The 25,390-nt window shown below is 38.7% G+C and overlaps 1 protein-coding gene across 1 annotated transcript in view; it reads left to right on the top strand.

The window, feature by feature from the left end:
* Positions 1 to 10,679: 10,679 nt before the first annotated feature.
* Positions 10,680 to 25,390, top strand: part of LOC148819375 (excitatory amino acid transporter 2-like) — a 59,978-nt gene continuing 45,267 nt past the window's right edge. The window contains exons 1-2 of the mRNA XM_088934487.1: positions 10,680 to 11,152; positions 25,247 to 25,302. The gene's annotated coding sequence lies outside the window, so the exon portion shown is untranslated. The remainder of the gene's footprint in view (positions 11,153 to 25,246; positions 25,303 to 25,390) is intronic.

The following is a 25,390-nucleotide window of genomic DNA, read 5'->3' as shown; positions in this document are numbered from 1 at the left end:
TGTTACTCGCGCTTTTAAACAATGCCGAAACCAAAGCGTACTGTAATACACCTAACGTCCATGAAACGTATACAACTGCAGTATAATTCAAAAGTTTTTTTTTCACGAAATTCACATGGTTGTGTTTCAAGTGCATTGATACAGTATTTTATTGAACAGACATGTCACAGGTACTATGCATTTATCTGGTTGATGTTTTTAACCAGAAGGCCAAAGGAAATTTGTACTTATATACGCATTCATGCAGGAGGGTGTATACTGTCTTTATAAGTGAAACCTCGAGCACACATCAGCAGTACTTCACTCACAATTTGGGCTAACAAGTCAGAGACTCCTTACCATGTCTCCACAATGCTGCAAACCAAAGCATTATGTTGATTAAAATCAGTGATCACAAGAGGGTTTGACAATGACAACCACAGACTAATAGTGTGTACGGGTCAGAGCGCAGGGTCAGTCATTTATACAGCACCCCTGGAGCAGTTGGGGTTAAGGGCCTTGCTCAGGGGCCCAACGGAGTAGGATTCCTCTGCCGGCCGCAGGATACAAACCTTCCAGCCACAGGCGCAGATCCTTAGGCACAGAGCCACAACACCGCCCCAGGGTGCCCCAATAGTGGGGTACATCCTGGCAGATATACAGTATGGACACAAACACAGACACACACACACTCGCAACTAGGCACAATTTTTCCCAGAAGCTGAACTGTGGGAGAAAACTGGAGCACCCCGAGGAAACGCACACAAAATCTGGGAGAACATACAGTACAAACTCCGCAAGGTAGCAGTGCTAACCACCATGCCACTTGAGGTGATGTCAAAAGGGTAAAAATTGTATGCACTAACATTTCATCTATGATGTTAAGAGGGAACATATGTTCTTCCCAATGTGTTTTTAGGGTCACTAATCAGGGATGCTTATTTTCACTTCTTTGTTTGCCTTGTGTTTGCAACCTACAGTTCAGCTTGTTCATCATTGTGCTGCTTCTATACGTGATCTTGTCAGTAATGGTCAATATTGTTATAACATTGTTTTATGCACATGATAGAGTATATTGTTCTAGAAAATATTTCTCACTCTGCCTCATCTGCTAACTACTGCATGTTCAAAGATTTTGGTGCTTTATCTACAGTAGATATAAAATGAATTGGTCTGTATTGCTGTCATTAAACTCTTCAGCAGAGAACATTTACCTGCTTCTAATCAAACAGTTCAAATACTTTGTTTCATACTCATGTATGCCATCACAGTAAACAACTTAAAACAGGTGGATAAGGATTTGAACAAATTGACTAATTTTCTTTTATTCTCTTCAGACTCACATCTCCTTAATAAAAATGAATGTTCTCCCGTGCTTAAGTATTTTTGATTGATGATTGCCCTTAGGCTACTGGGATAGATCAACAGACTGCATGCGGAGCTTTGAAATTCATATGGAAAACAAAGCGACCGCTTAATGAATTCCCCTCTTTACAACATGAAAGATTGGAAAGACATCTGGCTTAGACACATATTCAGTTTTATTTGTATGCTATTTTGTGTGGTTGAACCCTGACATTCTTGTATCTTGGTGTCTACTTAGTGAAAGTTTTGTCTCACTTCTGACATCTGATTTGCACTGGGGTGCTTCTTTAATATTATAATCTGCATTTTTTGCTATAATTACATTAATAAAATTTAGCATTCAGTGGAAAGACTCACTAAATCACAGAAGACATGGCATGTCCGTTCTCCCATTTTTCACAATGACTAACAGCTTGTAGGCAGTTCTGCTTTCTCTTTTTAGCACTGCAGTAAGAGACAGTTGTACATTTTTATAAAAAAATGTACTGAGGATAGTCTTTGCTCATTCCAAGACAAGACGAGCACACAAAACAAGGTTCCTAGATCTTCATTCATTTATATTTCTGTTCAACTTCATCCTCCGATGTGTGCCTGTGTCGCCCTCTTGGGGTTGATGTGTGTATGCAATGCATTGTCCAATAAATGATCTGTTACAGATTCATGTAAACCATCAGCTGAAATGGGCACTTCAATATGGCAGATTCGGATATTTGTAGACAATATTTAGGATAGTACACACTCAACTTCCATAATCCCTAACCATTAAATAATCCACTTAATTTTCCTTCAGAAAGTGTAGTCAAACACTAAATATAACGGCTTCAGTAGCATCAGGGGTGAGAGTGCAAAGTTCAGACAAGTACAATTTTGTATTTCACTGACTTTCCTTTGTCCGCAGTGCTGCTTGTATCTAATTGGGGCTTTCTCTGAGGTCATCTGCAATGACGCTGTCCCTTCTTAATGAGAAACAAATAATGACTGATGTCAAGATGTTCCTCACTGTTCACCATGTGATGTAAATTATAACCAGCAATAACCTTTTCTACTGGTGGGAAAATGCTGGGTAATGCTGGCCCTGGAGCACTGCAGAGTTAATTGGTTAGTATACCACAGTACTGCTCTATAGGGTCGTTGCACCAGAATTTTTCTAAGGTGAAGACAATGGTTTTCCAGTTTTGAGGTAAGTGACAACTCACTGTGTACGGATCAATACAGTCTGAAACACTGCTCCCCTCCAGGACTAGATCTCAAATCTAAGGTGCCAAATTAAATGGGCACATACTTTTAGAAAAACGATTTTGATTAATTGCTACTGTTCCTCAGTTCCTGAAAATAAAATTACATCCCATTACAAAATTAGTTATTTTCTTTTTTTGTTTGTTTTTGCGGTTATACTTTATGGAGACTTTCTGTTCGCTTTTAAATATTGTCTGTTTTTACCTAATATGCATGAAATGATTCAGTTGGGTTTCCGACAGAAGTGAACATGATTCAAAGCCTCAGTTATTTTCAGCATGAGGTTAGAATACAGATTTAAAACTTTAATTCCAAGATGTTTTGTATTTGCAGCATTCATTTTGTCAAAGGTTAAACACATCATTTACAGAAAATCCACACTAAATCGACTCTTTGTTTTCAATTCAGGGACAGCTGTAAAAACCAAAGTTTTGCTCCTGACACAACAAGCAGTACTTCTCTTGTTATAAACCTCGCCATTTTTCAGTCTTTCACACAAGAGCATACCGTTTAACCAATCCTTTGTCTCACTTAGAGACTTTGGAGTAGACAACCTCTGTCATGTGTTGACCTCTTTTAATAGAGAAAAATGAGCTTGCAGACAGCTGAATCCAATTTTTCTTATAACCTTCCAAGCTTACTCTGCCAGCTCTAATAGCTTAACCCAGTATTAACACTCCCAATCCTGCTACACCATTACACTATGCCATGGTGTATATCCTACCAGTGTGAATCACTTCGCACTGCGTAATAAAGAAGGTACAGGTATCTCTTTATGGCCTTATGGGTTTTACTAGCACCAAACTAGCACAAATAGTGTGATTTCCACCTGTGTCTGGACATCATTAACTCCTATTAAGAGTGTTTTGGGCAGTCACAGGAAGCCAGCAATTTTGTAATCGGAATAAAGACAGATACAACCATTACCAATAATCTAAATTTGGGTATATTTGACACCAAAAAAGCAGACAACACAAAACATTTGTTTATTGAGAAGTTCAATTATTGGTTCAACAATCTCAATATATAGAAATTGAAAACTGCGTATAAAAACAAAGACACAGGGTTCCTCCAGGATGAGGTCAAATGGAACTGCTTCAAAGAGAATTTCCATGGACTTTCTAGAACTCTTGTTACTTTGACCTCAGATGTGTGTGGCTCCAGAGCTGCTGAACTCCTGTGGTTAACACACATGTGGACCCTTCCCTGACATGACCCACAGCAGTGCATGTATCCTGCACACTGCACATCAGGCCCTCCCAGCAGTGGTCCTGCTTTAGTGGCTATCAGATATGTCAGCAATCACTTTTCTGGAGGCAACATTACACGTCTTTTCACACCACAGGTTTAAATTCTTATTATGTTGTAGATAATTAATATTTTACTTCTAGGATAGTAGAATAGTACCTTTGTCTAGATTATTTTTGTGCAGTAGTCTCCCATAAAATGCTTAGCTGTAGTGCTTTAGTTTAAGGTTTGTAAATGACATTTCATAAATGCTTAACAAAGAACATATACAGTAAGCATGCAACTGAGACTATAAAAGCATTTGTGTGTCAGAATAACATGAAATTTACCTCCGGCCAACCAAAAGGCTGTAAATAATAAGTTGTAGCACTTTGTATAAGTTCAGTTAATGGTATCAGTTTTAGAGATACTGTAAGTTCACAAAAAAACTAAATCGACTCCATGTTTTCCATTCAGGCACAACTGCAAGAACTTGTCCAGAAACACGTTGCTATGCTATTATACAGTATATTTATATATAGACTACTAAGGACTGATAATTGCTGTGTGTACTAATAAAACTCCAGTTGGTGTTCCATACTGGTACTACTGTTAAACAATTTAATCTAAACTATGTGAAATGCATTACTATACATACTGTAACACACACTTAAAAACAATATTACACTCTCTCAATGTAATTTAATTTTAATAACACTCATCGTGAAGAGAACGCTACAAAATACAGTAAGTGCTTCATGTTTTTGTTCGCTTTGATTTTCCTTTCACTCTTTCCATTGCTCCATTCACACCTTTCCCCAGAGAACATCTCTCTGAAACGTCTCAATGAATCCGCCCACCACATGACATGCAAAGGTATTCACAGCTATTCCTGACTACCTCCCTGTTCTGCAGAATGTTTAGTGATCAGTTTGTGACATTCAGCTCATTGCTCACTCCTTCAGTTTTAGGCCTGTACAGGTACAGTATACAAAATCAGACATGCATCACACTCAGACCTCATTCTTTCAGACAAAGTAGAAATTAATTCTGCGTATCAGTAAACCGATAATTGATTACCTTTAGATGATTTTGATCCACTGATTAACCGGGATTTAAAGCTGATCTGAGAAATATGAGATGAAAAAAGATTACAGATCCATCTTTGACCAAGTCACTAGAGTTAATTGTTTGGTGTGTGTTGCAATACGGAGGGACGATACAGCTGTGAGCAACATTCCTGTGTAAAACTTAAGTTTAGGGAAATTATACTGTACTTAAATTTCACAATAGCTTTGCTTAAAGTCATTTAGTATACTGTGCACAGAAAAGAAAGAAGATTGATTTGTGGTTTCAAGGAATATCATAAACACAGGTTTTTTTCTTTAGTAAGACAGGTTTTCTGACAACAAATCTGTTTCACGTTTGGAATTGTAATTCCATGTAAATGGGGTTAAAGCTCTTCAAAGATCTAAGATTCAGACGAGATTTGATTAAAGTATTTAAAAGGGGTGTAGTCAGAGTTAAATCATGGGACTATTTCATACTGCTGACACAAGGACACAAGGTCACACCTGGAAACTCAAAAGGAAATGTAGGACAGAGAATAGCAAACACTTTTTTCTACAAAGATTTGTAGGTATCTTGAGCAGGCTTCCCAGACAGGTGTTTGAGGCCCAAACTCTTGGCCCTTTGAAGTAGGAACATGGGCCAAATAACTTCCTATCATTTGCAGCTTATATTTTTATTTTCTTATCTGGTCTCTGAAATACCTTCTGCACAAATTGGGGTCACATCATGATTAATGTCATGTTTTTCAGAAACATTGCCAATATATATATTATGTACCACTGTCAATCTGCCCTGTCAGGTTAGTTCCATTCTGTTCCCTAACCCTTTTGATTGCTTAGTCTATCCGTATTTTTACATTTCACTATCAGCTTTCCCAGGAAAGCTGAGTATCATGCTACCCACTTGAAAAGTGAACAATCTAGTGTATAAATTGATTAAAACAATGAAGACTCTAAATGTTCTCAGTCTGATACAGATGTAACCTTTGCATAACTTCTGAACATACTGTACTATGTGTAACCGGAAAGACATTGTTAGATTTCCACACGCTATAGACTCTTCTTACAGCCTACCATGTTGTTACAGCCAATCCCTTGGTTTGTCTCATGAAATGGCTGGATGACACTCTTGGATAAATTAGCTACTTAGTGCGAAACGGACTAGAGGGGCTGAATGGCATCACCTTGTTTGAAAGCTTCCCTATGTTCTTATTAAACTGGTCTATAAGTATACAGTATGTCTTAATCATTCATTCATAGGAAAACAGCAAAAGAGTTTCATTATAATTTCTTTTGCCAGCGCAAATTGGTTTATTTTTATTTGTCTTGCTTGTTTTATAGTCACACCTGATACTACACATTCATTAACTGATTTATTACCCTGGAGAAGTTGACTCAAATCTAAAGACACTTTATTCTATTGAGGGTGATATGTTGGAAATGTCAGTGTCTTTCAGCTCAGTACAACTCACCAGTACCGGTGACAGGTTCATAGACAGTATGGTGGAGTTTTAAGGAAACATGTCTGCTGTAGTTCCTTCTTCAACTGCCTAGTCGCCTGACCTGGAAGCGTTTGACTGTAGCCAGAGCATTCCAGAAGTCTGTATCCACGTCTTTCTAATTTCAGTCAAACATATATCTGCCCTCATGGAAGATGCGAATTTCCCAAAAATTCTGGTTTGGCTGAGTTCTAACATTAGAACAGTCATCCAGAATGCAAACTAATAAAAAACATGCACACTCTTAAGTCCTGGCTGAAAGACATTAAGATTCCAAACATACAATATGCAATGGAAAAGACAGGGATAAATGTGCTTTTGCCTTTTAGTCTCCCCTTATTTTTGTATAAGCAAATGTACAGTAACTGCTGAAGATTTCTGACTATAACAGAATAAAAACATAATAATGATATAATAATAATAAAGAAGATTGATTTCTGATATAAACATTTAATTTCCCGCTTAAATTGTTGACTCAGTGAAAAATAATAACCAATAATTATGTATATTGGATGTGTCATTTTAAAAAACTGCGTGGAGAATCTCAGTTATCATTACTCCCTTGCAGTGCTGGGGTGCCAGTTTCAATTCCTCTGGTGCGATCTGTTAGCAGATTGTACATCCTTCCCTTCATGGTTCACATGGGTTTCCTCTGGGTGCATCAGTAGGTTAATTGGCTTCTGGGAAAACTGGCCCTGATGAGTGTGTTTTTGTCTGTGTGTGCCCTGCTATAGACTAGCATTCCACCCAGAGTGTGTCCTGCCATGTGCTCTAGCTCCCCAGCGACCCTGTACTGGATAAAGCATGTAGAAAATGGATAGATGGATTTGAGAAAAGTATGAAGAGACATGGAAATAACAGAAAAGAGTGCTGCAACTGTTGCAGCAAGTGGAATAATAAATTCAATTACCTTTGCTATTCTCATTTAGTGCACCATTCTGTCAGGTCACCAGTAGATAGAAATTAGGACGCGGTGTTGGGTAGGAGTGAAGGGTCGAAGCGAGAGAGAGAGGGAGTATCCTGTAACCAAAAGCCAAATCGTAAGGCAGGTCCATAGAAGGAGAGCAAAGATCCGTTATCCTAGAGGTCGAGAAATGCCATGAGAAAGATTTGGGTTACGTTATTTGAACCTTGTTACAGGGTTACAGTGTAACAGTGTTTGGGCAGCCAACAATTTTGTAAAGAGAATGAACACAGACAACCCAATCTGTATACTTCAATTATTTTCAATAGTGAAGTATAAATTTGGACACACTTGACATCAAATAATAACAGCACAAAACATTGGTTTGCTAAAAAGTTCAATTATTTGTTGTTGAAAAGAAATTAGGAATTACAGTAAGTATAAAAACCAAGAGAACCAAGAGACACAGGGTTCCTCCAGGATGAGGTCAAATGGAACTGCTTCAAAGAGAATTTCCATAGACCTTCTAGAACTCTTGTTACTTTCACCTCAGATGTGTGTGGCTCCAGAGCTGCTGAACTCCTGTGGTTAACACACATGTGGACCCTTCCCTGACATGACCCACAGCAGTGGAACTAAACCTTGTCTCCCAATTACTCCCACATGTATCCTGCACACTGCACATCAGGCCCTCCCAGCAGTGGTTCTGCTTCAGTGACTATCAGGTGTATGACCCATTACTCCCCTAGAGGAAAAACTACAAATCTTTTCACACCACAGGTTAGATGTATTGCTTTATTATGGTTATATATTACAGTATGTGTCTAGAATACTTTTGCTATAGTCTCCTTTATGTTGATACGAATTATTATATTCAACAACAACAATAATAATATAGATGGTGATGATGATGATGATGTTATTGTAAATGATTGAATGACTGTAAATGTTTTGATAACTATTATTGCTTTGGCAACATTTTAATTAAATGGTCATATCCTTAATTTCAATATGAGTATCAAAAGCTGCAGTTCAGGGAACCTGCAGAACACACATTTTAGCATAAGGAAATATTTTATACTATACTATACATTATGTTTTTTCTTTCTTTCCCAAATTCTTAAGCATATTTGTTTATTTGATTATAGCATTCTTGTTGTCTTATTTGAACTCTCAGAAGCACATCTGATTCAATTAAATACTAGACATACTGTGTGTCACTTAGAGGTGACTGGCTAACTCCAGATGCCTTAAGCTGAAAACTGATATGTACAGTAATATGTGAAGCACATTTGGATTGTAAAAGAATCAAATGAAATGCCAAAATCTGTTTCTGGCATAGAACAGGGCAGGATTTTCTTGCATCTGTTCTTTGGTCTGCTTTGGAGCCTCAGCACTCAACCAGAAAAAGAACCACAAAAATTTAAGAATACTTGATTTCTTGCAAGGAGTGATTTGCAAGATCTCTTATTCTAACTGTCAAAAGGATACATCATGGGAAGACTAAAAATGTAAACATTTACAGAATTCCAGGCTAAAATTAGTTAAGTCAAACTAAATTGTAAATTTTGCACAATCTCATCCCACCCTCTTCCCTTTTTAATTTGGTTCACTTTCAATTTGGGATATGTTTGTGCTTATTTAATACACAAGCTCTTGAGGATAATGATTCATTGTCAACACTCTATCTCCTAAAGCCAAGTCTAAAAAAGTCATAAAGCAGCTTCTTCTCCTGTTGGTCACAGATGCAGACCCTACACTTCCTTGAGATGATTCCCCAAGGGAACAATGCTGTCTTTCGGATGCGCAGCTCCTCTCACTGAGAGACTTCATTTTTTACCGGCTCAGGGACCTTGTCAAGACTGACCACTTAACTAACATAAAAGCTGTCTGCAGACAGCAGTAGCAGACTCTCGGTAGAAGCTGAGAGGAAAGGAAAGAATGTCCTCCAGTCCTGTTTGGACAAAGGGGAGGACAGAACCTGCCAATCCAATCTATGTGTTGTTGATCTCCCAGAAAACATTGAAGGGGATTAACCTATTACTAATACAGGGGAAGGTCATTAGGAGATTACCAACTTTTTGGAAACATTTCTACCAAAACTGCTGCTCCTGGCCATTGGAGATTTGAGAGGGTTATTTGATTTATTATAGCCCTCTGCTCCTTCATTATACTGACCGATAGACTGACCTTCCAGTCAAATGGGAAAATCAAGACATCCAAAAAGAAAAAGCAGCGTGCTGCTGTATGTGGTGTTGAATTTCAGACCAATGACTACAAGGTCAATACTTGACCTTGTAGATGCTTTTCAGCAGGAGGGTCTGGGGCACTTGTCAGGACAGAGGAAACAGTGGGTGTAACCAAATACAAGCAAAACCTTGTATGGTCACTTACAAAACTGTAATGAGGGAATTGTATTATAGGGGACTGCATCTATTCATTCATAACTCCCTCAAAACAACATACAGTAAACAGTGTTATCTTTACTTATACCTTATTTATTATTCCTTATTCTTAATGCATGAAAAAATAATATGAAAGTTTCTAAGCTTTGTTTGTAACCACTTAAAAACAACTGCAGAGCCACCCATAAACAGTAACATTTGTGGTCGATCGGATATGGTTCATAACTTGTTTTATATTATAAAACACAAAATGATGAATTTTAGTTCAATATCTTAACTGCTGGCATACTTTTTGTGAAGAATCAACGTCCATCAAATGTTATTACTCCCATCCATTAATAAATAAGCTAAATTTGTGATAGGAAGACAATATTTTTTAAATCTTACCTTTCTAATCCATAAATAGCTAAAGTGTGATTTTTCTGTACTGAAACATATAATACATATAGGAACTACTGTATGCATATTTGCATAAATATTTGTAGTTATTGATATATAATTGATATACTGTATAACTATTAAATAGTAACTTGAATTATTATATATTTTTATCTTTCACATTGTATCGCTAAAATAAAAACGTTGTTCCAAGTAACAAAACTTCAATCTACAGTATATCCACTACTCTGTTCGGAGACGGGGCTCTTCAATGTGTTCACTTTGAGATACATTTCGGTGCAGGTGGAGCAAATCGACGTTTGCAGTCTTTCAGCACGACTTGTGTTATTTTTCTCTTAATTCACTTTCGTAGTACATGTAGTAGAATTCATTTCCTGCAAAGTGTCGAAAGGTTGATATCTAACGGAACTGCATTAGCTGTGAAAATATGGTCAGTATGATATACCGTAGCCTACACTGTGGCTACAGGCTGTCTCTTCAGATGGGACTTAAAAGGGCACCTAACGGCCAGGTGATGTCACCGTGCTGGAAATAGCGAGAGTAAGAGCCTCTTAATCTTGCCTTTACCTTCGAGTTCCAACACGTGGAAAGTTCAGATTCATACAGTACCTGAACCCCAGACCAGCAGCTAGCGAGTACGAGTGTGTAGTGTCCATGCGTGTGAATGTGACAGAAAAAAAGAGGGCATTGGGGACAGTGTCAAAAAAAAATACAATTGAAAGAAAAAAAAACCCAATGAGCTGATATGAATAAGGTCGAGGGAGGGCTTGAATTTCATCATTGACTGCAGTTGGGGAGGCATTCCTGAGCACGAGAGAGAGAGAGAGAAGGGGAGAGAGAGCACGAGAGAGAGAGGGAATTCGCTCAACGGGATCGCGTCGCGCGGAGCTGTGTGGATTATACAGGACACCCAGTATCGTTTTCTGCTTTATTTTGCTTTGGTTTTCAATTGGACACATTGAAGGATCGCGGTTTCCGTACAGAAGATCTTGTCTGCAGCTACAAAACGCCACGGGACTTCGAGCTGAGAGGATCAGAAACTTTTGGTTTCTCCCGAGAAATTTAAATGTGAGTGTTCGCACAGCACGCAAAAAAATGTTTATGTGTACCTTGGTCTTTAAATATTGAGAGGCCTCACGAAATGCTAATTGAAGTGTAATGAGCGCATAGAACGGTCTCATATGGAAACTTTCTAGGTGTAATATTTACATTTTCTTGTGACTTTAAGTACAAGTTTTCTTATTAGGTGGCATTAGAGGTTGCATACACATAAAGACTGTATCTTAATTCAGTTATCCCTTCTAACTAAATCTAAAACCTTGCATCTCTAGATAATATGGTGTATTTTTATATGTTAATACAGTATATAAGATTGCTGGCGAGCTGGTCGGGTGGTTACAACCTATGCTTGTTTTAATTTATATTAAAAGATAATGCCCAGTTATTAACTTAACGTATGCCGTGGTCGAATTTCAATTAAACGTCGAAAAAGGGTTACATCAATGGGAAATCAAATAGATCTAACCTCTTTACTTATAAGTAAAACACAAGATGTAACGGATTGTCGGTTTTTTTTATTTCGGATTGAATAAAGTGTTGAAGGTGGCGCACAAGATCTGTCTAGGAATGAGCACCGGGCAGGATTGTGCGATGCTTGATTCCCCGCCGTGATTTGGTTCGTCTGTAAACCTGCGGTAATCTTTATTATATCATATGTTCGTGCTGCCGATGGGGTGGCGAGGGGCACACAGGTGCAGGGGCTGCAGGGGCAGCGGGCGAGCGCGACAGCACGAGGCAGGCCCCCAGACCGAGTCAGACGGCTAAATGAGCTCCGTGCAGGAGATGCTCCTGCATCTCGTCGTTGGTTAAATACCTCGCACGCTCGCACAGCCCTCATAAAATCGACCAATTTTCTGTAGGAACCCATAAGCCATCAATGAAAACAGCAACGACAAAATGACCATAACGACAAAACAACAACAACAGGTCTGCAGGTAGTATCAATAATTTAAGATTAAATAATAGTGATCCTAGATAATATAACAGTGACGGATTTAAAACTATTTTATGACTTAATCCAATTTATCCATACACCATATCCGTTCCTCCACGGCCGAAACGTTGTTTTATTTCTTCTCTTTTCAGCGTGGAATAAACCTATTACTTGTTCCCTTACCAGACTGTGTTATGCCACTAATTTATCCATCCTAAATAACACAGTCGGGTTTTCAGTTGGAATTTCCTCTTCTGTACTGTAGTTCTGATATGTTTTAAATGTATGAAATTCAAAATGATCAGTTTAAATCGATATTAAATCGTCTACCTATTTGGATTTCGTATGTGGGTCAAAGTCGTTTTATTTATAGTGGGGGTGAGTTAGAGGGGCATTGAGAAACAAGAGGCTGGAGTTTCCTTTCAGCGGCTGTAAGGACGGCTCAATATACAGCATACAGTAGGTGTTAACTGCAGGTTACAATGTATTAACACGGCCAGCAGGGCTAATCACAAAAAACACACACAAGTCGATTCGAATCAAATCACTCCACATAATGGTTGTCGAGCGAATTAATGTATTTTATTACATATGTGGCAACAAGACTGCAAAAAGAAAGCCACCTCTAGGCAATTTACCCTGACATTATACAGTATGTTTCTGCCACCGAGCGGAGAAATTAACATAAATCTGCATCCGTGCTTTGGGGGGAAAAAATGCTTTCGTGAAAATAAAAATGGGCCACGACATCGATTTTGTTGAAAAACTTGAAGCACCTAAACTGATTATTCTCACCCATGTTTTCCCACTCTTTCTAGGTGTGTGCGTTTTTATTGATGACAATCATTCATCAGTTTTTGGTGTCTAATTTCTTGGACCGCACAAAGAGCATGAATGTGCTTTGAGTATTCGGTGGTGCGTGTGTTCAGTGTCCCCGCCTAGAGGTGGAGTTCCCACACATGAGACAGATTCCAAGACATGCACTATCAAAGGTCTTCTCTGCTTCGCTCCCGCTGGTCTGCTAGAGCACTGGCTCGCCTTTATCATGCGGGGAGGCTTATGGTCAGGAAATATTACTAATGCGCTGTATTATGAAATGAAAAACGAACAGAAATTACTCTACATCGTCATGCGCTGATACTGTCCGATTGATCGGCCAAGGGTTTAATTTGTTCACAACTGAAGCGTTTGAGTTGCAAATTGTGTTTAGGAGACAAGACTCGATTTCTGCTCAAAAGGTTAGATGGAGTTGTATTGTTGTTTTCAACAAATAATCATTGTGGTTTTGTTTACTCTGTGACCGAGCCGGCCCAGACATTCCTTCTCCTGCTCTTGCATATTCGTTGTCAAGGTTATCGCCATTTCTGTTGTCCGGGGTTTCAGCTATCAAAACACGAGTCCCACTACAGTATATTGACGTATTTACTTAATGGTTTTACACTCGAGATCCAGATTTTACTACTGATGTAAGAGGAGCGGTGCAGGTTGCAGCATCCTCTGTAATAAGTACAGAACACGAATAATTTCTTGGGTTTCCACCATTCTTTTGATCTAATGTGTCAAATACCTCTTCCTCTTGACTGGGCGATGACCACGTTCCAACTTTACTAGAAACAAACTCGTACAAAAAAAAAACCCCGTTGGGTGAGTCACAGCAAACTGGAATTTTAGAGCTGTAAATAAATACAGTACGATCGCGAGTGCGGACTAGCTGGACACCGGAGATGTGGAGACTGACCGCTGCGCAAGGGGATGGAAGGGCTTGATTCAAGCCATAGGCATCTTTCCCAACGAGTTCGGTGAAGAGTTTCATAACGCTCTGGGTTTGTCACTGTGCTCTCCGCGGAGCACAACTATTGTCAAGCATTAATGGCTGCCAGGATCATTACGAGACGTTCATCGTGGTTTAGTACACTCATCAGTAATGCCTTGGTGAATGGGCTTCCACCAGCAGCTGCGCTTTGTGTTCTCTAGGGCGTAATAGAACAATAATAGACTTGGTATGATTGGTTGAAAATGTTACAAAATCCGACAGTGAAGGTTTTTACAGGAATGATTAATCACGTTATATTCTAATGAAGGGGAAAAAAAATCTAATTCCTCACGATATGCTCTCTGAGAACATGCTGTTATTTTTGCCCCAGCAATAGTATTAACACTATTATGGCATAAATCATGATTTGTAAACTCATCAACATTGCTTCATAATTCCCATCAGTTTCGCAAAGCTTTTCAGCAGCCGTTTTCTGCTGTAGCTCTGGAGGACTGAATCTTGACAACATTTCAGATTGAAAAGATTAGGGTTCGTGTGAGTTATTCTAATAGCTTTTTTGAGAGGAACTTCATTAAAAAGCAAAAATGTTCTTTTCTACAGCAGGGTGCTTTTCAGACAACTGAATTGAATTGTGAAGTTTGTTTCCTCCTAGATATGAAAACTGAGGGCAATTGCATTAAATTATTAAAAACACATTTCAGAAACAGATATTAAAAATCAGCTGTTTTGCGCATCTGAGAGGCGCCTTTGGTGTATACAACAGTCTCAGGCCTACAGCTATACTGTAGGTATGTGATGTAATTTGAAGAGTAAAAACAATATTATATAATTAATAATAAGAAAATTCTACAATGCATTAATTTCTGACTTAGTTATATACTGTACAGTAACATTTTATTCCATGACAACCAGGACAAACTGTTTACTTATAAATTTTCCTGTGATATTGCACAAAGTATATTGACAAGAAGTATGAAAAAATGTTTTTAATACTGCTAAAGTACAGATAAATTACAAAATATCTCGGATTAGACATCAATCTATTTTCTACAAAGCCAAATTGAGATGAATCCAACTGGATTTTTAATGGAGTATATCATATTTATTTCCTCATTCAGTGTTAAGCAGTTATCCAAAACAGTTCTTCTTTAATTTAGTAAAGATTTTATTTATACTTTGACTTCTCTAGAGTCCCTCTTATAAAAGAAATAGACCATGCTGTCTGAAACATAATTAAAATCTTGGCCAGGAGAGATCCCTGCTGTCATCAGTTCTGGGTTCCTTTCAGCATGACAGATTTCCAGACAGCTTTTTCTGTTTGTTTTCCAGCCACAGTCTGAAGTATGCTCCTTCTCCTCCATTGCTTCACTGCACTTTGTGTCTGAGATTTTTTAAGTTCCACTTAAAAGAAGGAGAGCATTCCTGGGTACATGTAAGCTGGGAGAGGTATGCAGGTTTGGTGGAGGGTGGGTATCTTCCTCACCAGTTTTCTGCAACTTCGTACAAATTGATTTGCAGTTGCTAGATTGTTAAATTGTCCATCTAGAATGCTTGTGTTTTATTAACACTTAGCCTAGTAAAGAAGTTTTCCATGTGGGGGCTGTGTAAACGAATAAAAACATCCCAATCGTCTGAGAAACTGAAAACAGGATTTGTAGGGAAAAGGAGTAAGTGAGTAAAACATTCCCTTAAGGATGGATGGCAACAATGTCTTGGTCAGTCAAAAACAATTCTGAGCATGAGATGTGCAAAAATCATGTATTAGTCCCACAAATACCTCAAAAGAGTGATGCCAATTCCTGTTGTTGAACACTCCTGGGATTGTAATGTGACCACAGCAGCAGGTCATAAGGTTTGAGATCTGCTTCTGTCATAGATGTTTAAGGAATACATTTGAATCGATATATTTTACATTTGTCTGGTTCTGTGTTTGGACATTACTGCCTGAAGTGATATCTGCTTGTAAATACATTTGCTAGAAGATGAGAAATTTCAGAGACAATGAGGCAGCTTGTATGCATTGTGTTCATGCTGTAAAATCTGAAATCCTTTTATCTCTCTTTTAAGATTGTTAAATATGGCTAAATGGCTTATTTTTTAATAGCTTGCAATATTGCAGTTGCCAATTGAACTAAATTAACAAATCAAAAGTTGCTGCTAATTAATTGCTAACTATTATTAATGACAAGTATTGCATGCAGTAATTTCTAAGAGTAAAGCCATCATTATTCTCTTTGGTGTAGTGCAGGTTGTTTCACAATAGTGTTTCGTACTTTACAAGCTTTACAGTTGACCATTTCAAAGCGAGTTTCTACTACTGCTGCTTCTACAACAGCAGGTGCTCTGTGTAGTATTACTGCTAATGCTGCTGTTACCACTACTACTACAGTATGCTACTGGTATTATGCTAATACTCTTACTACTGCTGCTATGGAAGGTCTGGCTACTAATACTCTTGCTGTCCCCTACCAGGATTGCCCTGCTTGTAGTACTATAACAACTGCTAGTATTACGCTTGGTACCGTTGTCAATATATTTCTGTCATGTATTTTGAAACCTAGAGATAAAGGGTCTAATGTTTAATGGCTTTTCATCTCCAGTGTAAACATCAGCTGTCCTTTTGATCCTACCAGGGCTGCAGTAATATCTGTGTTTACTGATTAATCTGAAACACTGCAAATCAGTGGGACTCGTTCATTCTGAGTCTGGACTGGGATTATTCTGAAACCAGGCCCATGGAACTGGGTTGGCTAGTAAATGTGATTACAGAACATGTGTGCTTGCCAATGAGTAGGTGAAATGGATCTGTGGGCATTTGTTGAAGGTCCTCACATGGCAGTGCCCAGCTCTGAAAGGTGAATCGCCACAGAAGCAACTGAATCCTCAGGTCTTGTGCTACCCCAGTGCTGGGCAAATGTATTCTGCCTGAAACGTTCTGAACAGCACTGGAAAATCCTTTATCTTGATTAGGGTAGACATCAGTCAGAGCAAGGGATGTCAGTTTGGTTTGTGCCTTTCCTGCCTGGGGGAGCTGCTGGGGAGGGGGTAAGGAGCTTGGGTGAAATTGGAGACACTGCAAGGATGTACTGGAGGAAAGAATGGCATTGCGTGCTGGAAATAATACTTTTTTTCTAGATCTAGTATTTGTACTGTACAATGGTTATGCAGTGGCATAATTGTTTGTATCGGTACTTATTAACCCTTGGAAGCTGCCTTTGGATGTTTCAATTCTAGCACAGACAGAATAAATCCTGGGAAAGACCTACTCAATCAAACATTTACATGATACAGTATATTATTGCATTACTGTATGTTGATTGTTTTACAGTGCAGATGATCACCCGTGACCCTGTGTAAGAAAACGTGGTTAGAAAATGGATGGATAGAAAGAGTATTAAAATAAGAGCTTGGGTCTGAAAGGAGGCTGTTTGGTCTGTGTTGCTATTAGTTCACTGAGCTATGAAGCTCATCAAGCTTTTTGAATTTGAGTTCAAAATTGCTTGCAGTGTTGTATGTAGTACACACAGTACATATCCATTTTTTCTGTTTTTCTACAAATTCGAGCAATAATGGCAGAATCCTTGAAAAACATATAGAAATGTGGCATCCAATGGCTTAGAATTCAGATTAAATATTGGCCTGAAGAATGGATGTCAAACCAATTCAAGAGGTACACAGAAAAACCAAGGACAAATAGGAAACTATTGCATTCAAATGGACACATCATTCTTTTTTTGCCATGTGGAAGTATGTGCAAATTGCTGTGTTCTTCTCTGCATTTTTGGATGATCCAAATTATCCACCCAATTGTAGTGAAAATGCCTTTATGGTTTATTTTAACAGTGTTTAAAAATGGTTTTCAAAATAATTCTTAATAATATTATTGCAGTATAACATGACTGAAAGGACAGATGCGGAAAGAAGAGATTGAGGAACAAATTGTGTCAGAGATTCTACTCATCAGAGCAAACCCAGAGAACAGCGATCTGCTTGATGTGCTGTAACTTGTAGGCAGGAAAAGCCATCTGCTTCTCTTCATTTCTGCCTTTTAGAAATATCAGTCAGAAGGCAATGCAGTAGTCCTCTCTGATACAGCATATACTGCACTTCCAGGTCAGAATGGACTGCAGTCTCTGAAACTGCCTGATCTCCCTAAGGCAGGGAGAAAGAGAGAGATGTCAACCCTTCTTAAGAGGACTTCCTCACTGCAGAGTCATTGGCAGTTTGCAGCAACTACTCTCTCAGTAATCTCCCTGGGAACACACAGGCTGCCAAAGTGCCGTCCAGTTCCTTTTGTAACTGAGATGAGGTTCTCTCTCTCTGACCTTACTCGGAAGGAAACCTGCAATTCTGTTCCATTCTAACAGCTGTAGGCTCTGAGTATTTAACCACAAGTTCAGAAAGCTGTAACCATCAGCTGAGATTGACAGGCTAACAAATGGGGGTCTGTCTAAGAAAGCAGAAAGACCAAAACAAAAGAAAAAGAGAGGTTTTGGAACATTCAACTGAACAGGAGACCTGATAAGGTAGAAAGCTCTGGTGTCAGTGAACTTAATGTTGAAGGGGGCACATTACTCATTTTCAATGTTTTTATCAATAAGTAAACTGTTTGCAGTAGGCGCGCTACTTTTCAAATATTCTTGTCAATAGGGAAAGATTGAATGGAAATGTTATGTAGAAATAAAATTAAAATTGCTTTTACAATCATGGGAAACATTTTTTTTACTATTCTTTTTTAATCTACGAGGTTGTGGTGGTGTCCTGTACCTAATTTAACATGTTTGCCCAATCTGTAATTTAATTTTTTCTTCACTTTCCCTTCCTTCACACTGTTAATTCTTTTTTTAAGTGTGTGCAATATCCTGCAGCATCTAAAATGTTGCTTCTTCATATTGCTAAATGAGTTAACAATATTGTGTTGGATATTAAACAGTTTTGTATGCCAATGGAGTAGCATTGCTACCTTACTTCTGGGTCCCTGGCTTCAGTTCCTCGGGTGCTGTCTGCTTGTATTTCCTATGTCCTCTTCATGTTCCCATTAATTTCCTCCAGGTACTCCACTTTCCTCCCACAGTCCAAAGACATACTGTGAATGGTTTTGTCTGTGTGCTCTGTGAAGAACTGGTGTCCCTTCCAGAGTGTATTCTGCTTTGCTTCTGTTGCTTGCCAGGATAAGCTCTGGCTCCCCCACAGCCCTGTTTTAGATAAAGGGGTTAGAAAATGGATGGATGGATAAAACCATTTTGCTAATTGGAAAACTTTGGCAAAGTATCAATATAATTAATCATCAAAAGGAAATCTCAGATGCAATTCGTCTTCAGATACCTTAAAATTGAGTTATAGTTCTTTTGATTCAAAAACACAAAAAAACATGAATATTCATGTGGTGAAAGTGTGGTTTACAGAAAATCCTTTATAAAGTGCCATTTGTATCGGCTCCAGTGCAAATTGTAGTACATGACTGTAAGTCGTTCTTTGAAAGTCCTGGCCTATTTTTTTGTTTTCATGCTTATTTGCCTTGAAATAGTATATATTATACATAGTGAATTAAAAAACTTATTTTTAACCATTAAAATCTAAAATAAAATTATCTGTTTTCTAATTACTATTTGTACAGTACACAATTACTAGTAATTCTGTGTAGTGCATGCAATTAAAAAATGAAAATAATCTGTTAGTGTTACTGCACAGTATTTTTAGTCAGGATAGCACTAATGGGTTTATAAACAGTTAATTTGTATTACCAAAATAATATTTGTGTGATGGCCACATGCAGCTGTGGTGCATTAAGGATTCATTGCGCCACCTGGCAGTTTTACAGAGTAGTGCACTCCTGCACCACATTATTTGAATAAATAAAAACAGCATTACGCTGTGCTGTTTGCCATACAGCAACATGTGTTGCGGTATATTGCCTGACACTCCTCATTTTAAATGGAAGCAGGAGTATAGAAAGAAAACTTATGGATACTTTTAGGAAAGGAGTTTTGACATGCTTAGAGGACCTGGTGCTTGCTTTTTGTTATTTCATTATATAACTGATTTTGGAAACCCCCAATGTATGGCTGCTGTAGTCAATGAAGAGACATAATAGACAGAAAAGATGAGCATGAATATTAAGTAAAGTGTTACTGACTGTTAAATAGTGTATTGCAGTGAAGACACATTTTGTCTCTCTTTCCAATGACACATAGTTTGAGCCCATTAGCCAATTAAATAATTCTGGCTAGATTTATCTCATGGGCAAAGTACTTTGGAAAGGTACAGTGAGTTCCTGTGACATCCATACAATCTGCTAGAAGAACAGTCTATTGTCTTCTGTCATTGCCTGTAATTGGCTGAAGCAACGGATTGTCAAAACATCCATCAACCCATGCTAAAAATGGTAAGACTTTAACAAATTAATGAACTGAATGAATTCTATTAAGGGATCAGGTGGAATGAGAGCCAGAGAGCCTGTATCTCATAAGAGCCAGGAGGTGCTTTAGACTATGAAAGGCTCTTGAAAACATTTGCCTTCTGGAGGTCAAGATGTTTGGATTGTATGTGTTTGTACATACAGATCTTATCTCGCTACTGCTTTGGATGACCCTCATTTGTCTGCCACCACTGAAGTGATTCCCCTTTGCCAAACGATATTCAGAGCAGGAGGAAGGCAGGAAGCAGGGACATGAAATGTTCTACTGTGCAGCTGGCACTGATCCACCATGCTAGCCTCCAGAACTGAACCACAGATTAGGCAGTGTTCAGCAAAATCCCAAACCCCCTAAAAATTAAATTAAGTTTTAAGGAAAATAAATCTGGTATATCATTTTGAGAACACTTTTGGATGAAACTGGAAGTCCGTGGTCTCCGAAATGGATGAGAGGCATTATGACATTTGTTCTCTGAGACCCTTTAAGGCTGTCGTGCGTTTCTGTGAATGGCCTTTTGCACACTGTGGCTCTTGGCACTTCATCGGATCTTCTCGCTGTGTGCTCATCTGCAACCCTGAGTGAATTCCTGCTGTGCTTAGATCTTTTATTTTTTGTTTATTTTCCTCCCCACCCCCTCAAGTCAACACTTCTCTGGAATCAAAACAGCACAAATGAGATAAGGGTGACTTTTACATTTTAAGTATGCTCACTCTCAATAACTATTCGAAATAAATTGCCAGCTATGAGTGTTTCCAGTACAGCTTCCCATTCAATGGTAGATTAAGCATTTATTAATTGGGAATTGGAGTGATCTGGTTGGCTTTGACTTTGCCACAGCAAATTAATTTTAATAGGTAAAGCTACTTTAGAGCACACAACTTTTTTTCAAAAACAAGCCTGTCTTGTTTTTCTGAACGTGTCATGACAGAAAAAAAATCAACAGTGATGATACTTTTGGGGAATATTGAAAAAATACACCATCAGTTCCATTTAAATACCTGCTTCACGTTTTTTTTTTACTGCTCTTAACTTTTAAAATGAACTGCATTTTACAATATATTAGACTTTATTAATAAAACAGAATTCAGAAGAGGTACAGTATCAGACTGCTACTACCAGTCTCTACTTCAACTATGGACTCTGAATAAGGTTAGTTTTCACTAGTTTTGTTTGAAACACTAGTGGATTTGATTTGTATTTTTGATTGCATTAACCTTGTAGGATTAATTCCCTCCTGGGTTTAAAGATGATCTGCTACTTGACCCCCACCAAGATTTCCCTGCTGCTTTGATAAATTTGGGAGTAATACTAGCATGGCTGCTGGCTTCCTTCCTTTAGCATTTTCTGGGTGAACAAAGCAGATTACAAAACGAACCCCAGAATGCTTTGAAATTTCTACCCGACTCTCTTAAAAACTCAGAGCGAATAAAATAACTCGTTCTTTGCAGAATCCAGAATTTCGTTGGACATGTCACAAATTACTTGAATGCAGTGATGATTCCCGTCAATGGTATCTAAAATCTTAATGTAATTAATTTAGCTCTAATAAAAATCAACAAATAGGATTCTGGACGAACACCCAAGCTCCAACGCGTTCGAAAACTGTAATCTGTGACCTGCATTTTTGTGTTTGGCGCACATATTTCAAAGGGAAGACGTGTTAACGAATCGCTTACTGACTGTACAAACGCACACAATGGCGTCCAAGTATTTAAGACTCGAAAACAGTTTTCCTTTCGATCTTTTATAATGTTTCCGAGTTAGGAACTGTCTTGGTGACTTCATACAGCTGCGTGGGATTTGGCGTATTTTGTTGTAAAAGGGGATTACTACTAGCATATTTTGAGTGCCAAATCCAAAATCCCAAAATCTATTCTCAAGGTTTTATATTTTCAGAGGTCAAATTTGCAAAGCAGTTGTCAAGGGTTTGAATAATATTTAGAAATTTTTACGTTCTAAGGAAGGATACTCGGGAGACTGCAGATTCGACTAGAACTATTTTTCCCATACTCACTTCAACCCCTATGTTTAATAAGCGTATTTTCAGAAGCGACTCCGGATGCGCTGTTGCGCTGTGAGGTGTTACAGTATTTCTTTCATTTGTACTCAACGTAGCTTATCAGAACAGCAAAAAAAAAATCTGATTTAAAGATATTAACAAACAAACTAAAGAACACGCCCTAAAACTTTAGTTTGACCAGGAGTCGAAGAGGTTTAAGAGGTTTTTATTGGATTAATAAAATTTAGAAAATAAAAAGTCAATACAACCTGTTTCAAAAGCTGAGTGTTGACATCTAAACGTAAACATTCCGTATTTTTCAGCGGCATTGTTGCTATTCAGTGGCAATTTCTCTTTTCTGTTTGCGTAATAACTAGAAAAAAAAATATATAAATCAAAGACTTTAATCTGTTCAGCGATCCGCTAACAGTGGAAGTCAGCGGTGCCCTTGATAGTGGTCCTGAAGGGACAGCGGCCGTCAGGCAGAGGCCTGGAGGAGCAGCAGTGCGCTTCAGTGTGGAAAGATGCAGAGCTGTCGAAGATCAGTGGCTGTTAGGGAACTGGAACTTGTGAATCAATTTTTTTTTCAGAAAAATTAAAACTACAAAGCACTTTTGAATATAATGCGCCCTACTGTTTAATTTTTCTGAGACGCAAACAAGAAACGTACAGTAGTGTCCTTTATAAGGGATGGATTTATTGAACATCAGATGTAACGCTAGTCTTGCTGATTCGTGATAACCCATCACAGTTTTCAACTCTTTTTTCCGTTTTATTTGGTTTATTTAACATTATAAGTGCTCAGTGCACCAGATCACTGTACCTCACCAGGTTAACATATACACAGTAGATTGTATGTCGCAATTCAAAGGTTGTTTGAATTTTAAGTTAATCTTGTTGGAATTAAATGGAGACTGTAGGCATTATAAACATGACTGCTCTAGTTTTCTAATATGAGGCATTGTAACAAATGTTATGATACTGTACATTTAGGATATGTGGGAGATTACTATCGGAAGCAGAAAGATTGAGATCTGGAGATTAGATCGAGGAAGGGAGACACTGGCTCCTGGTATTGCTAAAATAGAGAATTCCTGTCCTTAAGGGTCAGAGAGTTGTTGAATTTATGGGCATGTGTAACTATTATAAACAGTAGATGCAGACTTCAAATAATGGTTATATAACTTATTGTCTAAATAATTAGCATAGTGAGAGTACATGTAGAAAAAGAATAATAAATTCTACTCTGGAGAACAGAGCTGCCTATCTCCGATTTATATGAATGCATGTATTAGTCTTCATTAGTACCTCAGAAGCTTAATATAGTTTCAAATTGTGTTCATGCTTATGAAAATAGATGGAAACAGTAATCTATTATTGATCTCTGAGCAAGTAAATAATTTTAATTGAAATAAAATATAGTGCATAGCTGTAACAAAATACAGAAGACACCAGGTATTTCAAACATATTGTTACGCCGGGCCTGTAGGTGGAAAAAAGGGCCCGGCAAAGTAATTGTTCTCAGAGTCTGATGAGCGGTGAAGATCACGGAGTCTACTAGGCGAGTGGATGATAATAATGAAATAATGGAAAGCAGAAAGAGGAATGGCAGGCAGCTGAGATGCGGAGGGGAAACAGTCGGTCCTGGGATGGAGACAGGAGGGGAGGATGGGTAATTAGCAGCTGCAGTCAGGAACTGGATGGCTGTGAACAGGGAAAAAAAAACTGTAAGAAATTCCTCATGTGGAATGCGCCGTGGTGATTGGTGGTGCTGATGTAGGAGCTCTGGAGCTTGTCAGCGCATCCCAGTGCCTCCTCCAGAGGGGTGGCCTCCTTCTGGAACCCCGCATGGAATGTCCTTGTCAGTCAGGGTACCGATAAGTCTCTCGGCAGGACCCAGGACCTGTTCTTGGCTCCGTGCCCCTTCCAATTGACCAAATATTCTAGTCTGGTGTCCAGAGACTGGAGACTGGAGACTGGAGACTGGAGACTGGAGACTGGAGACTGGAGTCTGGAGTCTGGAGTCTGGAGTCTGGAGTCTGGAGTCTGGAGTCTGGAGTCTGGAGTCTGGAGACCAGAGATTGAAGTTTGGAGTCTGGGGACGGGGTGGCCACTGACCTGGAGCCTGAGACTGAGGTGGTTACTGACCAGGAGCCTAGAAGGGCTCAGGGACAGTGTCAGGGAGTTTAGTGTCCATGGTGGAGGCCGGAGACAGGGTGCGAGGTGCATTCAGTTGGACATGCTGGATATGGTTCTTGAGGTATTGTGCTGTTTCCATACTCCTGGGTCTAGTTGTCTTCAACCGCTGGGCTCTGATGTTTTGTGGTAATTGGAGGTGCTGATGTAGGAGCACTGGAGCTAGTCAGGGCATCACACATCCAGACTGAAAAGCCCTGCTTTAGACCTTTGTACAGTACGCTTGTTTAAAAATGCTTGATTATCCAGTAAGTTATAATAAAAAGGATTTATTTCACAAATCAAATCTTTAATATTGGGATGAGAAGGTGGCTTCAGTGAAGTACAGCATAAATGGCCTTCAGTTTGTAATTGTGTTTGTGTACTCCAGCTTTATTAAATACACAGGTCCTTGTACAGCCAGTGAATTTTTCATTGGATTGGCGTGAATTCTGAACTGTTCTGTGGATTGAAAACACGAGTGTATAGAGTGTCTGTACAACATTGTACACCATTCCTATCTAGGAAAAGCCTGTCAGCTGGATAGAATATTAATGCTAAGGAGTTTCTAAAGCTCATTATTTGGATGGGGTAAGTCACAGAAATGTCAACGGTGTATTGGGTTGTCATTCCCTTTGGTGGAGGCTCTGGGCTGGATAAAAAGATCCTTCTCCCTCCTCCTCCGAACTGTTTTCCCTCATCTTAGCCCAGTATATCTAATTATCGCTTATCCTTCATCGCTCACTGTGCAACTGTCCATATTATATGAGTGAAGTTGTAAAATCCTGATTTCTTCTTCTTACAGAGTGTGTAAACCTCAAAATCAGAGCTTTCCAAAACTTCCCAAAAACTCCAGAAAAGGTATGTCATGGAATGCAACTCTTCCTTTTCCTTAAAGTTTTGCAATTTCAAGTTTGTCACAAATGTAAGTTGTCATTTTCTGCATTTT

Source organism: Atractosteus spatula, chromosome 16 (assembly GCF_055471065.1).
Source record: "Atractosteus spatula isolate fAtrSpa1 chromosome 16, fAtrSpa1.hap1, whole genome shotgun sequence".
NCBI classification, from domain to species: domain Eukaryota; kingdom Metazoa; phylum Chordata; class Actinopteri; order Semionotiformes; family Lepisosteidae; genus Atractosteus; species Atractosteus spatula.
The sequence above is the reverse complement of the archived record's forward strand: the minus strand, read 5'-3'. Positions and strand labels throughout refer to the sequence as shown.